The following is an 18,794-nucleotide window of genomic DNA, read 5'->3' on the forward strand; positions in this document are numbered from 1 at the left end:
CCCTAACAGCAGACTTTCCCATCGCAATACATCTTTTAATTTCCTGGTTACTGGTGCCAAGAGTGATAACCATGGAGCCAAGCAAACTAACGTTATTAACAATCTCAAACTCTTCACCATCCATCCTGATGCTGCCAATTCGTCCAGTGGTGAGAATCTTTGTCTTTTTGACATTGAGCCTCAATCCATAGTAAAGGCTGCAGTCCCTGACCCTCTGCAGCAAGTGCATCAGGTCCTCCTCAGTTTCAGCAAGCAAGCTTGTGTCATCTGCATAACACAGATTGTTAATAGATCTCCCACCAGTCCTGAAGCCACACTTCTCCTCATAGAGCCCAGCCTCTCGGATAATCTGTTCTGCATACAGTTTGAAAAGATATGGAGCTAGGACACATCCCTGGCATACACCTTTCCCAGTTTTGAACCATGCAGTGTTACCCTGCTCTGTTCTGACGACTGCCTCTTGGTCCAAGTATGTTGTTGTTATGTGCCATCGAGTCGCTTGTGGTTCATAGCGACCCTATGTACAAAAGCTCTAAATGCTGTTCTATCCTGTGCCAACCTAGACATCTCAAACACAATTATTCCCACCGCTCCAGTCACAGAATCAATCCATCTCATCGAAGGTCTTCTTCTCCTTCGCCACCCCTCCACTCTGCCAAACACGATGTCCCTCTCCAAGGACCAGCCCCTTCTTGCAACACGCCCCAAGCATGTCAGACGAAGCTTCAGAATCCTTGACTTCAAGGAGCATCCCGGCTTCACCTTCTCCAGGACAAAGCTGTTTGTTCTCCTAGTAGCCCATGGTATATTCAACACTCTTCTCCAGCACCACAGCTCAAAGGCATCAATTCTCTTCCATCAACTCTATTCACTGTCTAACTCTCTGATGCATAGCACCTAATTGTGAAGACTATAGCCCGGATTAGGCACACCTTAGTCTCCAGTCTGACGTCGTTGCTCTTTAGTACTCTTGAGAGGTCCCTCACAGCTGACTTTCCCAATGCAATTTTTCTCTTGATTTCCTGGCTGCTGTTACCAAGAGTGTTGATTGTGCAGCCAAGTAAACTAAAACTGTTAACTATCTCAATCTCTTTACCATCCATACTGATACTGGTCCAAGTATAGGTTCCGCATTATCACTATCAAGTGTTCTGGGATTCCCATTCTTCTCAGAGTCAGCTACAGTTTGTTATGATCCACACAGTTAAGCACCTTTGCATAGTAAATGAAACACAGATAGACATTCCTCTGGTATTTCCTGCTTTCAGCTAAGATCCATCTAACATTAGCTACAATATCCCTAGTGCCACAACCTGTTCTAAACCCAGCCTGGACTTCTGGCAGTTCTCGGCTGATGTGCCGTTCCAGTCGTTTTTGGATAATCTTCAGTAGAATCTTGCTTGCATGTGAAATCAATGAGATTGTTCTATAGTTTCCACACTCTGTTGGGTCACCCTTCTTTGGAATGGGAACAAATATAGATCTCTTCCAGTCAGTTGGCCAAGTGGTTGTTCTCCAGATTTCTTGGCACAACTCCATGGTAGGTGAGGCTATGCACTCCCTTTGTTGACATGTTGATATTCCTTGAATCCTTTGTTCTCCCTGTGACCTTGGTCCCAGCCTGACACTTACGTGAAACCTATACCTAGACCAAGAGGCTATTGTGAAAACAAAGCAAGGGAACAGTACTTGACTGTTTAAAATTAGGAAAGGTGCACATTATGGTTGTATCCTTTCTCTATATCTACTTAATCCGTATTCTGCGCAACTATTTGAGAAGCTGGACTCTATGAAGAAGAATGCAGCATCAGGATTGGAGGAAGACTCATAAATAAAGTAGATTATACAACCTTGCTTGCTGAAAATAAGGACTTGAAGCACTTGCTGCAGAAGATCAAAGAATACAACCTTCTATATGGATTGCATCTCAGTGTCAAGAAAACAAAAATTCTCATCACTGGACCAATAATCAACATAATAGAAGGAGGAGAAAAGATTGAAATTGTCAATTACTTCATCTTACTTGGCTCCACAATCAACACCCTTGGTACCAGCAGTCAGGTGATCAGGATGCATATTGCACTGGGAAAGATTGTAGTCAGGGACTTCTCCAAGTTATTGAAGAGTAATGTTGTCAGTTTGAAGACCAAGGTGTACCTGATTCAGGCCATGATCTTTTTAGTCACTTGTTATGCATCCAAGAGCTGGACAATGAATTAGGATCACCTTTGAACTATGGTGTTGGAAAAGAGGACTGAATATCCTGTGGAGTACCAAAAGAGATATCTTAAAGTGCAACAATGAATGAATGTAAATCCAAAATCTCCGTAAATTTTCACTGAAATTAATAAGAAATTATTTTTTTAAAAAGCTATGTCTTGGAGAAGGTACAGCCAGAGTAGTCCTTGGAGGCAAAGATGATAAAGCTTCCTTTCATGTTGCTAGGAAAGGCTGTTTTTAGGAGAGATACATCTTTCTTGGACAGGTGGAGGGACAGAGAAGGAGAGAAAGACCCTCAACTAGGTGGACTGACACAGTGACTAAGCAGTGGACTGTAGTGTGTCAGAGATTGTGAGAATGGCATAGGATAGAATAGGGTTCAGATCTGTTGTTCATAGGGTTGCTATGAGACATACTTGATTTGACAGAACCTAACCAACAACTAGGCTTAAATTAAGCAGGTTCAGTGGCAGAAAAATGGGAATTTTACTACAATCAAGAAAGGTGAACCAGACAGTGTAGTGCATCCTTTTGGCCAAAGATTCCTGAAAGATATGGAGAGATCCTGAGAAATGGAATGAGACCAGGACACTGCAGGGGTGCCAGCAGCACTTCCAGAAGCAGCAGCAGAGTTGGCAGGGAACCAGAGACAAATAAAAAATCAAAACAACTTGAAATTGTCAAGGATTTACTTAAGTTTGGATTGAGATTCAATTCCCATGGGGGCCATGGTAAAAAAAATGAAACAGCATATTGGACAAACCTGGAAAACACCTCTTCGAAGTGTTAATAAAACAAAGATAGAAACAACAACAACAAATAAACCTCAAAACCAAAGATGCCACTTTTAAAACTAAGATGCGAACGTGTCCTCTTGACAATCCGTTCAAAATATGTGAGATAAAGTTTTGCCATCTTTGCCTCTAAGAAACACCCTGATTGTACTTCTTCCAAAACAGATTTGTTTGTTCTTTTGCCAGTCCATGATATACTCAATACTCTTCGTATGACCTCTAGAGGGTGCCAAAGGCCAGATCAGCTCTGGAACCTACATTGCCCCCCACTCACCTCTACTTTGTTTCCACTCTCAACAAACCCCACCCCCCTAACTTGTCCAACAGGTCACTCTGCAGGGAGAGGCAGTTAGTCCAGGAGTTAGCAAGTGCACAGCCTCCCTAAGCACAGATGTCATTCTCATCTACATTCCCCAGATCACTGCTCCATGAATGGTCTCAAGATGCTGGGCTCGTCCTTCAGGAAGGGAGAGATATACCCCTGGATGTAGGAGACCCCTTTAGTCCTTCCTCTGTGTGCTGTTCAGGGATGAGGTAAGAGTCTAAAGTGGAGCTTGGGTCTTGGATGAGGGCACAACTGGGATATGCTGGAGTCAATTAATGAGAGAAGGATTTGGCATTTGTATTGGGTCTGAGGGTCTTGCTCTTGGTGCATTTGCTGGCCTGGATTCTGGAAATCCAGACATGGAGAAGACATAGTCCATCTGCCTTTTGGAAGAAAGAAAGACAAGTAGAGGTAGCCTAGAATACAGTGCGATCTGGTGAAGGGAGTGTAGGCACCAGCTTTGACCCTGGAATGGGGTAAAGATCTTCCAGAAGAAATAACATGGTGACATGTGCTTAAATATGGCCTGTGTCTTCTCCTCTCCCTCAAACTGAGGGGAGGGCTTTGAAGATCTGGACCTGCCTCCATTTCCTCCCTTATAATGGATACTCCTAAAGACAAGGATAGGTCTCTTTGCCTCATGTTAGTGAGTCCTCCAAGATGTGGGGAGGGGACCATTTGAAGCCCAGTGAGATTGTGAGAGGGAGTTCTGATGGCAGAGTCTGAAGCAAGTTACGCTGTTAGTCCAAAGGCTGCGCCTCTAAAATCCAGCAAAGGAAAAACATAGGCAATCTCCTTCCATTGTGGTTTATAGCCTCAGATACCTGTTGAAGGGCTGCTGTGAGTTCGAGGTGGTTTGTTTTTCTGGGGATTTTTTTGAGATAGAAAATGTAATTCTTTCTGGACATTGTGACTAGCTTGACCAGAGAAGTGAATGACTGTGAAAGGCTTTATGGAGCTCAGGCTTTACCCTGAGGACTTGAGAGCCTTTGGAAAAGTCTAAGCAGATAGGAAATGGAAGCTTCCAAACTAGGTCGTCCATGACTGAGGTGTCAAGCCCACAGAGACAACAAGTAGGCTTTGACTCAGGAGAAGGAAAAGCGTCCTGGGACAGGCCCTATGGTCGTCGTGTGACAGTGGGCCAACGATTGAGTCAGGGTTCTGAGGAACAAGAGATTAACTAAGAAGAAGCCATTGAAGAGGGAAATGAAAACCCCCTGGACATCTGGGTCACTAGACATCTGGGCTGTCCAAGGACCAAGGGAAGCAAGGAGGCAGCAGCATCCCCAGATCTGAGTGCTCAGAAGGAGCTAACTAGGTAGATGTTTGGAGAGAGATGCTTCGATGAGCTGTTGAGAATGGACCTATGCCCGGGAGTTGAAGTAGAGGCTGAGGAGGTTGTGGAGAGAAGAGAGGGAGCAAAAATTACAGTGAAGCTCAAGGGAATTTGGCTTGATGTGTGAAACACATCGGTCTTTAGAGAACATAGGAAAGGCCCTGGGGCCCTTGGCCTCAGGGAGGCTCAAAAGCGGACACTTGCAGTCCAGTCTTCACAGGATGGGCTCCCCATAGGAGGAGTAAAATGCAAGATGTCCAGTTAAATCTGAATTTTAGAGAAATGGGATTTTTTATATTTGAACATAAATATTATTTATCTGAAATTCAAACTTAACTGGATGTCTTGTATTTTTATATGCTGAAGCTGAGCTACTTTGAAGACCCCCTCCTGAGGCCTTACATAGGGCCCTGGATTTGCATCCTTTTTAAGGCCTCAGATTCCCTGCACAACCTCAGTCTCTGTGCTCAGTGTTCTGTGCTTCCTTCCCTCCCTGTCCCCACTGGAAAGCAGAGGTGGAGGTTGCAAAGTCCCTCCCACCACATGTTTGACATCTGGACAGGCCCCAAGAGAAGGAGATCAAAACCCAACTCGGTGAAATTTGCACAAACTGGCTAAAAAGAACTGATAATACTGGTGTGCTACAGGAAAATGTTTTTGTCTTCAAACATTTGAACTCTCCCTCAGAAATTGTTGCCTTTTCTTATTCTGATTTTATCAACAATGCAATGTTTTCACCAATGAAAGATTGAAAATATTCCAGTGTATATCGACTCATGCTACTCTACTTTAAAAATCCTAAAAGGTCAATTGGTAACTGGAGACAATGTTTAACTTCATAGCTGACCCTCCAGTGAGTTTCCAGAGGTTGTAAATCTCGCAGGAGGAGACTGCCTATGTTTCTCCTCAGGCTGAATTCAACTGCTTTGAGGGAGAAAGATGGGTAATATTCTCCTATATGATTTACAGCCTCTGAAAACCTGCTGGAGGGTCAGCTACAAGTTAGTTCTCATTCAACAGCAATGAGCTAAGAATTTCAACTTAATGAAAGATTTAAATTTGTATGAACACAAGGTTAAACAAGTCAACTAGGCATAATTATCTATCCTTGGACTGGAAATTTTTGAAAAATAGAAAACAAATTCAAATTTTCAGATTTTTTAATAATTTACTACCAACGAAACAAATCAACCAAAAGACTTTCTTGTTAACTTTTTGTTCTGACTGAGTGAGTGTTTATAGAACAAATCGGCTTTCCATTCAACAATTCATACACATTACGTTTCATGACATTAATTTTCACAAAGTAACAGGACTATTCCATCTCTTCTTTATTTTCTATTTTCATCCCTCCTTCTTTCCTATCTCTTCTTGCCTTCTAAGCTTTATGTCCAGACAAATACTGCCCTTTTTATCTTGTATTGTTGCTTGTTTTCAGGAGTGCTTTCCTTCCTGGCATATATTGGTCCCCTTGTCACTGTCCTGTCCATTGTTTGGCTGGGCTTGAATGGTGATTAAAGGCCACATGGCTTCCACCCTTCTCTCACAGACCAGTAAGCCTGGCCTTACCCTTTTAAGTTTTGTTCCACATTATTCTCCTCCTCTATCAGAGACCCTCTGTTGTTATCCCCTTCAGAGAGGTCAGGAGTCACAGCTGGGCACCATGGTTCTCCTGGTCTCAGAGTTATGGGGACTGAAGCACTTGGGATCTATTAGCCATTTGGTCAAAAGAATCTTTAAAGACTTAGATTTCACCACCCACTCATGACAACTATTAACATTTTGACAAATTTCCTTCTTGTCCATTTCCTATGTATACACATGCAACTATCTCCCTGCTTGTTAACACTAAGCAGAAGGCGCATAAAATTTTGTGAAGTCTTTTCTGCACTTAAACACTTAGAACAAATGTTTACTCTAACAGACCCACATCCACATTAGGCACGTGGCTAAATAGCACTTCACCCAATGGAGACTCCACATATAAAATCTCCTATCTTATTTGTTGTTAAATGCCATCGAGTCACTTGTGACTCATAGCAACCCTATATACTACCCCAGTCACTGAGTCAATCCATCTCAATAACTTATTTGTGAGCATTTAAATTCTCTCCAGGGTCACTAGGAATCACTAATGATGATGAAATGGTTAAGTGGTGGGCTGCTGACTGAATGGCCAACAGTCCAAACCCACCAGCCACCCCAAGGAAGAAAGCTGTGGCCATCTGCTTCTAGAAAGACTGAAGCTTAGAAAGCTGGGGAGGGGAACGGGGGGAGGGGAAAGGGGGGGGCTGGCAGACGGGCTCTGTCCTACAGGATCCTGTGAGTCAGAATCAACTCAATGGCAATGGAGGCTTTTTTGCACAGAATTCCTAGGCCGTACAAACAATCACAGTCCTTGCTGTTAGCCAACACTGTCATTCAAGATCACCCAGAGGCACTTCTGCTTCCCCTGTGTGCCTTGAGAGCTTGTTTGGAAATTTTAACAGAGAAGTGCAACTATTCATATACCCTTGGCCAGATGGCCCTCTTCTACTGGGAAAGTTTTCCTCTCCAACCGAGGGAGCACATGCAGTGGTGAGGAAAGAAATGGACATGTGCTAGCAAGCCAGATCCAGCAGCTATCCCGGCAATCAATGGGCGACAGATGTCACTGTTAGGTCTTCGCACTGGACATAAGGACAAGGACTCAAAGAAGGGACCAAAGAAAGAAAGCAAGCTAGAGAAGCTTTATTAACGGCTCCTGGGTGGGATTCCTTGGTCTAGAGAGACAGACCAGGGAAATACCGTGCCCTGAGATTAATTAGGGTAGGATTTTACAGTCTTTAGGGAGGGAAGGGAGGGACTTTCCACTGTGGTTTAGGCAGGTGGGTGGTCTTCTAGGGAGGGAAGGGAGGGTAGTAGTTTAGTCAGTTGGGCAAGGCTGTTTGACTCCCTTTGTTGACATGTTGATATTCCTTGAATCCTTCATTTCTCCCTTTGACCTTGGTCCTGGCCTGACAGCCACCACTGATTGTCCTCACATCCTGAAAATTTTAATTCCACTCTTAGTTCATCAACAACAGAGGTTTTTTGGTTTGAGCTTGAAGTTCTCTCAAATATTTAATACATGTAAAGATAAAAATGTAAATCAAAATTTTTGAAATTTGGAATGAAGAAATAGAAAACACCTAAAGAGGCAAAAACATCTTTGAGCTTTCGGAAGTACGCCAAAAGAATCCCTGGTCGCCCAGTGTTTAAGTACTCAGCTGCTAACTAAAAGGTTGTCAGTTCAAATCCACCAGCTACCTCCAAAGAAGATACAGTGGTCTATTTCTACAAAGACTACAGTCTTGTACACACTAGAGGGGCAGTTCTACTTTGTCACATAATGTCACTATGAGTCGAAAATGACTCGATGACGTCTAACCTAACAACAAGTTTAACATTTACATGTCAACTCCTCTGTTTTGATCCACATACCACTTGACTAACTTGCTGGCCTCAAAAACTGCTCTTAAATATTTTTCACTCTTTTGAGTGATAGAATCGCTTGTGTAATGAGGAGCTCCTGGTACAAACGAGTAACAAAGGAAATTATCTAGGGGTAGGAATGGCAAGTGTGGCCCTTTGAGGAACCCTGGTCTCTCTGGAATGACCTGAAGTCAGGAAGATTCTCAGAATAGTGAAGACCCTAAAGCTGCATTCAGGTGAGTGTATCCCTTCCCACTCATTTTTCTAATAGGGAAATTGAGACTTAGAACAAAGTATTAAGTTGCCCAAGGTCAACCCCGAACTAGAACTTTCAGGCTGAGGCTCTGTGGCCTATCGCAGGAGGCCAGGCTAGGGAGAGAGGGTGGCTCAGGCAGGACATTGGATAGTTCTTAGTCCTGACCCTACCAGTTACCAGACCACCATTACCACCTCATCCCCTACACCCAGGTTGTCACTATCTCAGAGTCCTGCAGGGGCTTCCAGAACAGAAGCTAAAGCAGCCACGGAAGCCACAGCCACTTGCCTGTGAGCAAACACCCTGTAAACTGAGCAACCAGAATTTAAACCTAGGCCTGCTCCACAATAAAGCTCATGCCAGGCTGCCTTGCTTGGCATCAGAAACAAGAGACAGAGCTCAGACATATTACTTTGTACTATGAGCCAAAGCTGTCAGGAAAGGCTTACTGGAGGAGGGGGCCTTGTGGAATTAGAAGAAACTGGGGAGATACCACTTAAGGGGCTCACATGTGTGAGCAGCCTTTTGGTCTCTGTGTCAACTGGCGTGTGACTGTGTATGCACTCAAGGTCAAGTGCGTGTGTGCATGTGGATCTAGGCCTGGTCTTGCATGTGAAAGGCTCTGTGGATACACGCACTTGCAAGGACTCAAGTGCACACATGCTCTTGAATACATGCTCATGCATGCACATGCACACAACATACACACAGGTATGCACACATGAGCGTGGGGCCATTCCTCTGGGTTAATATTTTCCCATCTGCGTCAGCACAGTCCCAGTCAGTGGGCAGCTCACTGCAGAAACGTGCCCTATCTGATCTGGTCAGGGGCAGTGGGCCTGGAACAGGGGGCTTAGGGAGGGCAGGAAGCCCATCTCAGCTCCCCCAGGGCTGAAGGAGCGCCCCACCTTCCTGCTCAGCCTGAGAAAGGAGGCAGCGCCAGGAGACTGGGGAGCCCCAGGGGAATGAGGCTGCCCGGCCTGTACTCAGTTCCCATATAGGAAAGCTTTCTTGCCTCCCTCTGCTGCCTCTCTGGAGTACCCTCCCTGCAAGCCTTCTCACCACATCTGCCTCTTCACATACAAGGGCCCCCTTTGAAGAAAAACAGGGAGCAGAGACCTCCCAAGGACATTCTCACAATGTGTCTTCCTTAAGCAAGGAAACAGCTTTGATATGACTACACAGACTTGTGGGAAGATGGGATTTGATTTACAGCTTTCCAGGAATGTAGCCATTGCACAAAGGGCCTGTCAGAGGTCTGCGTGGGCCACAAGCACCCTGGGCGTTGATTCTCAGCCAGGAAGGCCCCGTGAAACACCAGGGCCTCAAATCAGGTGGTGCCTTTCCAATTCCTGGGCCAATCACTAGAGGATCACCCTCTTCTCCTGCACTGGTCCCTGGGGTGCTGGCTGGGCTGGAATGGGCTGGTTAGATGGTCTGTTCTACTCTGGGAACAACTGAAAGTTAGGGATGAGTCAGTCTCAGGTGTTCTGGCTCCCAGACCTACTTGAGGATGTTCCACTGTGTCTCTGTATGGGAGAGACTGAGTGGTGAATGGTGGGGGGAAGCACACTGTCGCCAGTAGGGTTGTTCTAGGGGGTTTGGGATCCCCAACTTATCAGTTCCTTCACGCTTCAGCTCTGATAGTCTTATCCACATCCTCAGGTCAAATTCTGACTCTTCATATGTCCTTAGCACATACGTTTTGGAGTACTCCTTCCTACATAAAAAAAAAAATATTTAAGTGTTATTTTACAACTGTGTTGGGATAGTGACAAATATAATAAAACATTTTCATTGATCTACATAACCGTTTTTTCTGATTTCAAATAACAAAACCCTTTCATGGGCCTGTAAAAAGTCTTGAGAGTCCCAGTGAGCCTGCGCCTCTTGACGTCCTCTCCCACCAGGTAACCCTACTTCTCCTCCAGCCCCCCTTTCACCTCGTTGCTCCAGCGCCGTGGCCCACCAGCCCACTCTTACTCTGTACCTCTTCCCTTGAATGTCTAGCGCAATAAACTCCTCCCTCAACCCAACCTCACCTAGTCATTGTTGTTGTTATTGTGAGTTGCCATGGGGTTGTCTCCCACTCATGACAACAATATTTATAACCGAATGGAGCGTTGCCCAGTTCTGTGCCGTCTCTCTGATATTTGCTTTAGTTGAGTCCACAATTAATCCATCTCGCTGAGGATTTTCTTCATTTAGCTGACTCTCCCAGTCATGGCGCTCTTTTCTAGGAACTAGTCTTTTCTTATGATGTCCAAAGTAAGAAGATGAAGTTTCATAATTTTTTTTTCTCCTAAGGAGCATTTCTGTTTCATTTCTTCTAAGAATTTCATCTAACCCTTTCCCAAATCTTCCTACTTCACCCATTCCACTTACTGCCCGAGGAATCACTCATCTCTGTCATCTCCTTCAATCTGCCCCTATTTAGATCCTGTTCATCCCCTCACCCTTGTTACCATGGCCCCAGTTGACCTCTTCTCCAAATCTGGTCCACCTCCTGAGCCCTCCAGTTGCCAATCTTCATCTGCTGTCTTACTTCTCTAGTGCTGCTAGAACAGAGATTCCACAAGTGTTTGGCTTCCACAAACAGCAATGTATTCTCTCCCAGCTGAGGAAGCTGGATGTCGTACTTCAGGACACCCACAGGAAAGGAAGACTCTCTGTGTTGGCTCTAGAGTAAGTTCTTTATCTTCTTTTGACAGCTGTATGCCCGACCTTCCTTGAAGATCTCCACACATCTTGGCATCAATCTTTTCCTGCACCTAGGAGGTTCTCATAAAGGGAACTCAGGTCCAAAATTCTTGTTCTGTTCCTAGTTCTCCTTTCTTGGTGGTTCCCCCCACAACCACCTTCTCTATTCATTTTTCCCTCTCCTTTTATCTCTTGTGGAGCTCTGGTGGCCTAGTGGGTAAGAGGTGTGCTGCCAACCCAAAGACAGGTGATCAGAAACTACCAATTCTGAAGGAGAAAGATGGACAATCTCTACCTTTGGACTTCACAGCCTCTGAACCCTACTGAAGGGTCTGTTCTGACTCAATAGTAATGAGTTGAATTTGTTGTTGAGTGTATCTCTTTCGTCTCTTGTAAAATAAACTCCAGGGAACTCCTCTCACATTGGATCAAAGCTGTGATGATAAGATGAAGGTTTTACACCCACCCTTTTTTTTTTATTTTTTTTTTTACACCCACCCTTAATCTTCTAACAACTGATTGGTTTCTAAGATCTTGGGGCTCATTATCTAACTGCCACATTACATCATTATATCCAGAGAATCAGTCCAGCAAAATAAACACGTATCTTGGGGGTAGTGTGAGGGGGGCAGACACAGTTCAATCCATGACATCCTCCTCACCAGTTCTCCACAGAAATGTTCCTAGTCCTCAAGTTGCCATGTTTTGCCACTGGTCAAAGTCTTCCAAGCCTCCTTACCTATCACAAGGAAAATCCAAGTATCTCAGCTTGGCTGTTCTCAAGGACACTGCTGACTCCACACTTCTCTGTTTGGTCATACTCCCCTGTCTCTCAAATCTACTTAGAGAATTAGTAATCTTCCTGTTGTTGTTAGGTGTCATTGAGTCAAGTGTGATTCATAACGACCCTATGAACAACATATCCAAACCCTATCGTATCCTGTGCCATCATCATTATTTCCGACATACTGGAGCCCATTGCAGCAGCAGCTGTGTCAATCCATCTGGCTGAGAGTCCTTCTCCCTGTCACTGATCCTCTGGTGTGCATGGATTATGTCCCTCTCCAAGGAATAACCTCTCCTAACAATATGCTCAAAGTATGTGAGATGAAGCTTTGTCATCTTTGTCTCCAAAGAGCATGCTGGCTGTACAAACAGATATATTTTGGAGAAAATAGAACTAGAATAATCTTCTTAGGTCAACTCAGTGAAGCAGCCTTCCCTCCCTACCTCAGGCAGGTCTGTTGCAACATCAGATCTTCTCGAAATCCAGGGCACCTATCCATAAAGCTGCCATATCATTTACCACCTTTTAGACAAGACTTTTTTTCCCCTTTTCATTACTTATTTCAATGAAAGTTTACCAGTCTTACTGGTTTTCATTCATTCTTACATATTTCATGTTATAACTTTAACTACAATTGATTCGTGTAATTAGTTAAACTACCTCATCAAACCCTTATTGCATATTGCCTTTCCCTTATCTATTAATTTTCAAAAATGTTAATCTTTTTTCCATTGTTGCACCATTTCTTCTCCCCTCCCCCAGCCCTCCCCACAACACACCCCTTGTTCTAGATTGTTGTCATGTATGTAATACCTAGTCATATATTCCTTTTGAACAGTTCTTCCCCTCATCTGTTCTAATATAGTGTTCATGATCTAGCCACTCTGTTCCCATTCTCTCCCCAACCCCCATGTCTGCTCTATTTTACAGCAGTGTTGTGCAATATTTGTCCTTTTGTGACTGAAATATTTGACTCCGCATAATGTCCTCCAGGCTCCCCCATGTTGTATAATGTTTTATTAATTCATTGTTTTTCAATAATTTTTGTGACTTGATTCCTCGTATAAGTGTTTGCTTTGTTTTTTTATATGCCATAATTGTTTTTTATTGACTTATGTCACTCAGCATAATTTGTTCTCATTTCATCCATGTTATATGCATGGTATTTCACTTGTTCTTGGTAATTTTTTGGTGATATATAATATTCCATTGTATGAGTGTACTATAGTTAACTTAGCCATTCATGCATTGATGGACATTTGGATTTTTTCACCTCTTTCCTATTATAAACAATGCTGCAATAAACATGAGTGGTGGTGGTGGTGTTATGTGCCATCGAGTCATTTGCGACTCATAGCGACCCTATGTACAAGAGCCCTAAATGCCATTCTACCCTGTGCCAACCTCACTGTCTCAAACACATTAATTCCCACCACTCCACTCACAGAATAGATCCATGTCATCGAGGGTCTTCCTCTCCTGCGCTGTCCCTCCACTCTCCCAAACATGATGTCCCTTTCCAAGGACCAGTCCCTCCTTGCAACATGCCCAAAGTATGTCAGACGAAGCTTCAGAATCCTTGACTCTAGGGAACATTCTGGCTTCACCCTCTCCAGGACAAAGCTGTTTGTTCTCCTAGCAATCCATGGTATATTCAACACTCTTCTCCAGCACCACAGCTCAAAGGCATCAATTGTCTTTCTATCATCCCTATTCACTGTCCAATTGACTTATTTCCACAAACAGACGATGCTGCCCTGGATGTGCTCACTAAGTTGTGCCAGGAAATCTGGAGAACAGCCAACTGGCCAACTGACTGGAAGAGATCAATATTTGTTCCCATTCCAAAGAAAGGTGACCCAACAGAGTGTGGAAATTATCAAACAATATCACTGATATCACATGCAAGCAAGATTCTGCTGAAAATGATCCAAAAACATTTGGAACATGAGTGTGAGTACGTTAGTTTTAAAAGTCACAAATTGTGTTTCTTTAGGATATAGGCTTAGTAGTAGGATTGCAACTAAGGGTCAAATGATATTTCTCTTCCCAACTTTGTTAGGACTCTAAACCACTTCCCAGAGTGGTTGCATCAGTTTACATTGCCACCAGCTGTGTATGAGACTTCCAATTTCTACACGCCCTGGCTAGCATTTATTGTTTGATTAGACAAGGCTTCTTGTCTTCCTTCCTCCCACCAAGGCTGTCAGGACAAACACCAAGTTCTTTCATCTAACATTTCCAGAACATGAGCACTGAACTGGAATTACATAAGAGACTATTCAAATGAATCACTGGACATGAAAGTGATGGTAGAAGAGATGGTTTAGTCATGTGATTGTGGTTGACTTTATGATTAGAAGTGCGATAACATTAGGAAGCAAGGAGAGTGAGGACAGGCTGGTCAGTGAATTTAGAAAAGTCAGTGAGTTTTGGGGAGAAGAAGCTTCTGTGATGGATGATAGTCAACTTAATGCTGAGTGATGAGCTGGGAGCCTCCATTGCCCTTCTCACATCCAGGGGGTCCTCCAGAGGAAACATCACATTAGCTGTGCCCCTTCCAACTTTGATGGGCTGGGGAAAGGACTTCGGGCTGCTGACTAGGAGCAGAGGGAAGGTCTCATCTTCCCTCCCCAGTAATAAGTTCTAGAGCTTCTCTATGGCCACAGTGCTGGCTGGACTCCATCTTTAGTGTCCCTCAGTTCTGAGTCTGGGCGTCTTCGGTCATGTTTTCCATGGCAGGAAAGATGGGGATAAAGGGCTTGAAGAGCCGACTGACCACAGAGAGTGGGTGGATGGTGAGTCAGAGGTGGTGCTCATGCCAGAGTAGGCTGGCCCAGAGGACCCACATTCTCTCTTGGGGATGATGCACTATGCCAACTATGGGGAAGTTAGAAGATATGGGGTGTGGAGGTGTAGTGGGTAGAGACAGAACCCAAAGTTCAAGCACTGGAGAAATTCAAGCCCAATAACAACTGGAGACATGCTCCACATCCTTTAAAGCATTTTTCCTTTCTTTTTTTCCCCCTCTTAAAGCATTTTTTCAAAAGCTCAAGCATGCATAAAAACAGACTAAAACCCCCTATACGCCCATTAGCTAGAGTCATCAACCTTTTGCTACTCTGGTTTCGTTCATCTTTGTTCTTCTTTTCTGAAGTATTTTTTAAAAGTTCCAGTCATTATCTCATTTCACAGTTACATTCTTCAGGATTGATTTATAAAACATATGAGTATTTTTTACCTAAGTGCAATACTGTATCTAGTTAAATTGTTAATTGTATAGATTTATCAAACAAAAAACCCACACTCGCTGCTTTGGGGTAATTCTCACCCATAGTCACCCTGTAAGGCAAAGTAGAATGTCCTTGTATGATTTCCAAGGTTCCAAATCTCTAAGGGAGCAGACAGCCTTATCTTTCTCCCTCAGGGTAAGTGCTTGGTTCAGACCATTGACCTTTCAATTAGTAGCCTAACTCTTCACCAGGCATCCCTTCAAGGAATTATCAAAATTTTTACACTGATTTGATTTGTTGGTTTGTTTGAGTCAAGACCCAAACAAGATCACACAGCTTATATTGTGCTACAGGCTCTCTGAAAATGAGAGTAGTTCCCTTTTATTTGATCATGTCACAGTCATGTTGAATAAATATTGTTCTATAGAAAGTCCTGGAGGGCTCTGGTGGCCTAGTGGTAAGGAGCTGTGCTGCCATTCAGAAGGCACATTGTTTGAATCCATTAGCTCCTCCAAAAGAGAAGGGTGGAAAATTTCCTCCCACAAGATCTACTTCCTCTGAAAACCACTGGAGAACATTATGCTGAGTGAAATATCTCAGTCACAAAAGGACAAATACAGTATAATACCACTGTTATAAAACAGGACTGACATGAGGGTTGGGGAAAAAAACCTAAGAAAAGAGGAGATAAATAATGTACACTGCTTTGAAATGGATGAGAGAAAGAACTGTATAAAAGGAATGTATGTTTCGGTATTATTTGCGTGACAACAGTGCAGAATAAGAGGTGCATAGCAAAGTGGACTTGGGAGGGAGGAAATTTTGTAATAATGAAAGAATTTTTTTTAAAGAGACAAGTGAACTAGGGGTAGGGAGGAAAATGTGCAACAATGAATAAATGAATGGAAAGCCAAGTTTCCTATACACTTTCGTTAAAATCTCAATTAAAAATTTAAAAGGTAAAAAGAAACACTTGATGACAAGAAACCAGCTTGATGGCACAGAACAACAATATCATGCAAATTCCATAGTTTGTCTTATTCTAGGAGCTTCTCTGAAACCTGTCACCAAGCATGATCCTGCTGACAAGTGAAACACAGGGTTACCGCAGTACAGCAAACTGACAGATGAGTGCTGTACTCAGGAGCATACAATAACCAAGTAAACAGAGATTAGAAGATGCATTGCATTGGGAAAGTGTGCTGTCAAGGCACTCTCCAAAGTTCTAACGAGCACTGATGTTAGTTTAACAACTAAGGTGCACCTGATTCAAGCCATGATCCTTCCAAATATTTGCTCTGCATCTGAAATGTCTTTGAGTTGTGGTGTTGGAGAAGAATACTGAATATCCCACGGACTGCCAAGAGAATAAGAAAATATGTCCTGGAGGAAGTACAGCCAAGAAGCTTCTTGGAGACAAGGATAGTGAAACTTTGTCTCATATACTTGTTAGACAGGAACACTCTTTGGAAAAGGATCATAATTTTGGAAAGGTGGAGGGTCAGTGAAAGAGAGGAAAACCCTCAATGAGATAGATTGATACAATGACTACAGCAATGAGCTCAGCCATATCAGAGATGGCGTGGCTGGGCGGCTGGCGCAGGGCAGGACAAGGTTCAGATCTGTTGTTGATAGTGCCTCAATGAGTCATAGAGGACTGGATACCACCTAACAACAACACAGAAAGTCTCAAGTTCTAAATGTGGTCATTTATATTTTCTTCCATCCCCTACATGTCTTAGAAGACACAGTCAGTTGGCTTTAAATCTTATTTAAACTCATGGTTCTTTGTAGGGTAGATAACCCTTTGTAGATGGCACTATGTTTTCTCCTCTTACATCCCACTGAGGGGAACATAATGTCTAATTGCTTCATAAATAATGGTGTTGACCATTCAGTGGGTTTGGGTGGCCACAGCCTGATCCTTCTGCTGTCAAGCTTCCAATCAGCCTTTTTTCTTCTGATTTAATCCTTTGTTTTCTGCTTAAATCAATTTCAAGATCTTTCTACTCCAAAATAGTTTAAAAGAGAAGCTCTGAGAAGCTGTTTTAAAGCAACACCTTAAGCCACAGGAAAAACCAGTTGTAGTTGAGTTTATTAAGACTCACGGTGACCTTATATGTGTCGGAGTAAAACTGCTCTGTAATGTTTCCAATGGACACAGACCACTAGGCCTTGCTCCTGAGTTTTCTCTGGGTTGAACCTCTAGCCTTTTAGTTAGAAGTTGAGTGTGTTTACCACTCCTGTCCATAGGGAAAAAAAGAGACTAGTAATGGGCTCTCAGACACCAGTGATGGTTGATTAGAGCAGAGAGGGGAGTCGGAGTCAGGAAAATTTTGTGAGAAGGATGAAAAAGAGAGAGATGGTGGCAGGAGTAGCAGTGGAAAAACCCAGGGCCTGCCCTGCTGGAGCCTGGGGCTGCTTTGGGGTTTAACTGTTTGGGGGGCGGGGGGGAATGTTCCACGCCCAGGTGGCATGCTATGGTTTGTAGCTCAGGTTTTATAGCCTGGTAGACCTGAGTGTGACTCCAGCTTAATCACTGGGAGTCTGGCAATGAGACCCTTAGCTCTCTGAGCTTCAGTGTCTTCATCTGTACAATGAAGATATTGATTCTTACCTCACAGAGTTGTTGAGCAAACTCATTGGTGAGGAGCTTGGTCAGTGCCTGGCAGAGGGGAAAACTGTATAGTTGAGAAGAAGCCTGTTTGAGGGAGGAGAGCCCTGTGCAACCTGAATCTTCTGCAGGACTGGGATGTGTCCTCCAATATGTTCATTCCAACGATATCAAGACTGACCCTGCCCGCATCCCCTCGGTTTGCACTCAGATCCCCAGATGCTCCAGCTGGGGATGTCTACTCTTCTGACCTGTCCAGCTTGGCTGCTCAGCTCTCTGGACTTGATCATCCTCTTAAGTTTCGGGGTTGGATTGTCCAGGCAGCCTTCACATGATCAATAGGCAACCAGTTCATTGATCTGCACACTGGGGCTCCTCTGAGCCTCAGCCTACCAGCCCAGCTAGGGGTGGTCTGGTTCCATGACTCTCTCTTCACTGAGAACAGAACAGGTGTATAATGCATGTTGGGGAGTTGAGTTCCCTCTGTCCTGAGTGGAAGGGAAGTGGATGGCCAGGGAGGATAACTATCCCTGTGGGTGTGTGCAATTGTCTTGAGAAGCCTCTCCAGTACAGGAATTAGTGGTTTATAGACTCCGAGCCCTGGGGCTGCAGGAGGTGAGGCTGGGAGCTGCAGCTCCTTATTGCTGCTCCTGTTCCAGCCTGCTCATTTCTGCCCTGCCTTCCCCCACCCGACTCCCAGCCCCCAGTTAGCCTTTCATTTGCTTTTTGCAGCAGCTGAGGCAACTCAACCTAGACTTTCTGTAGTGGGGATGTGCAAACCTGCCCTCACTTCCCAGTTCTCCCACTGGAAAGACTCCCAATCAAACACATCCTCAGAACAGTGGCACTGGTGAGACTGAGTACTAACGCCCTCTGCTGGGGATTTAACTTAATTCCTTTGGTCTGGGTTTCCAGGAGTCACCTCAAACATACACACTTCCCTCTATCAGACTGGCCTTTGCCCCAGGGTCCTGCTCTGAGAGGAAATTCCTGACCCCGTGCAATCTGAAGAGAGAGCCAGGCCCAGCTCACACACTTTAATCAAGGGTTCCAAGTTTTCTTTTCCACGTCACCTG

At 44.1% G+C, this 18,794-nt stretch overlaps 1 protein-coding gene across 1 annotated transcript in view; it reads right to left on the bottom strand.

The window, feature by feature from the left end:
• Nucleotides 1–18,794, bottom strand: part of AQP7 (aquaporin 7) — a 56,487-nt gene that overhangs the window by 36,228 nt on the left and 1,465 nt on the right. The window lies entirely within an intron of this gene.

The sequence above is a fragment of the Elephantulus edwardii genome, unplaced genomic scaffold, assembly GCF_000299155.1.
Source record: "Elephantulus edwardii isolate Elephantulus edwardi_28Jun2011 unplaced genomic scaffold, EleEdw1.0 scaffold00232, whole genome shotgun sequence".
Taxonomy (NCBI): Eukaryota; Metazoa; Chordata; class Mammalia; order Macroscelidea; family Macroscelididae; genus Elephantulus; species Elephantulus edwardii.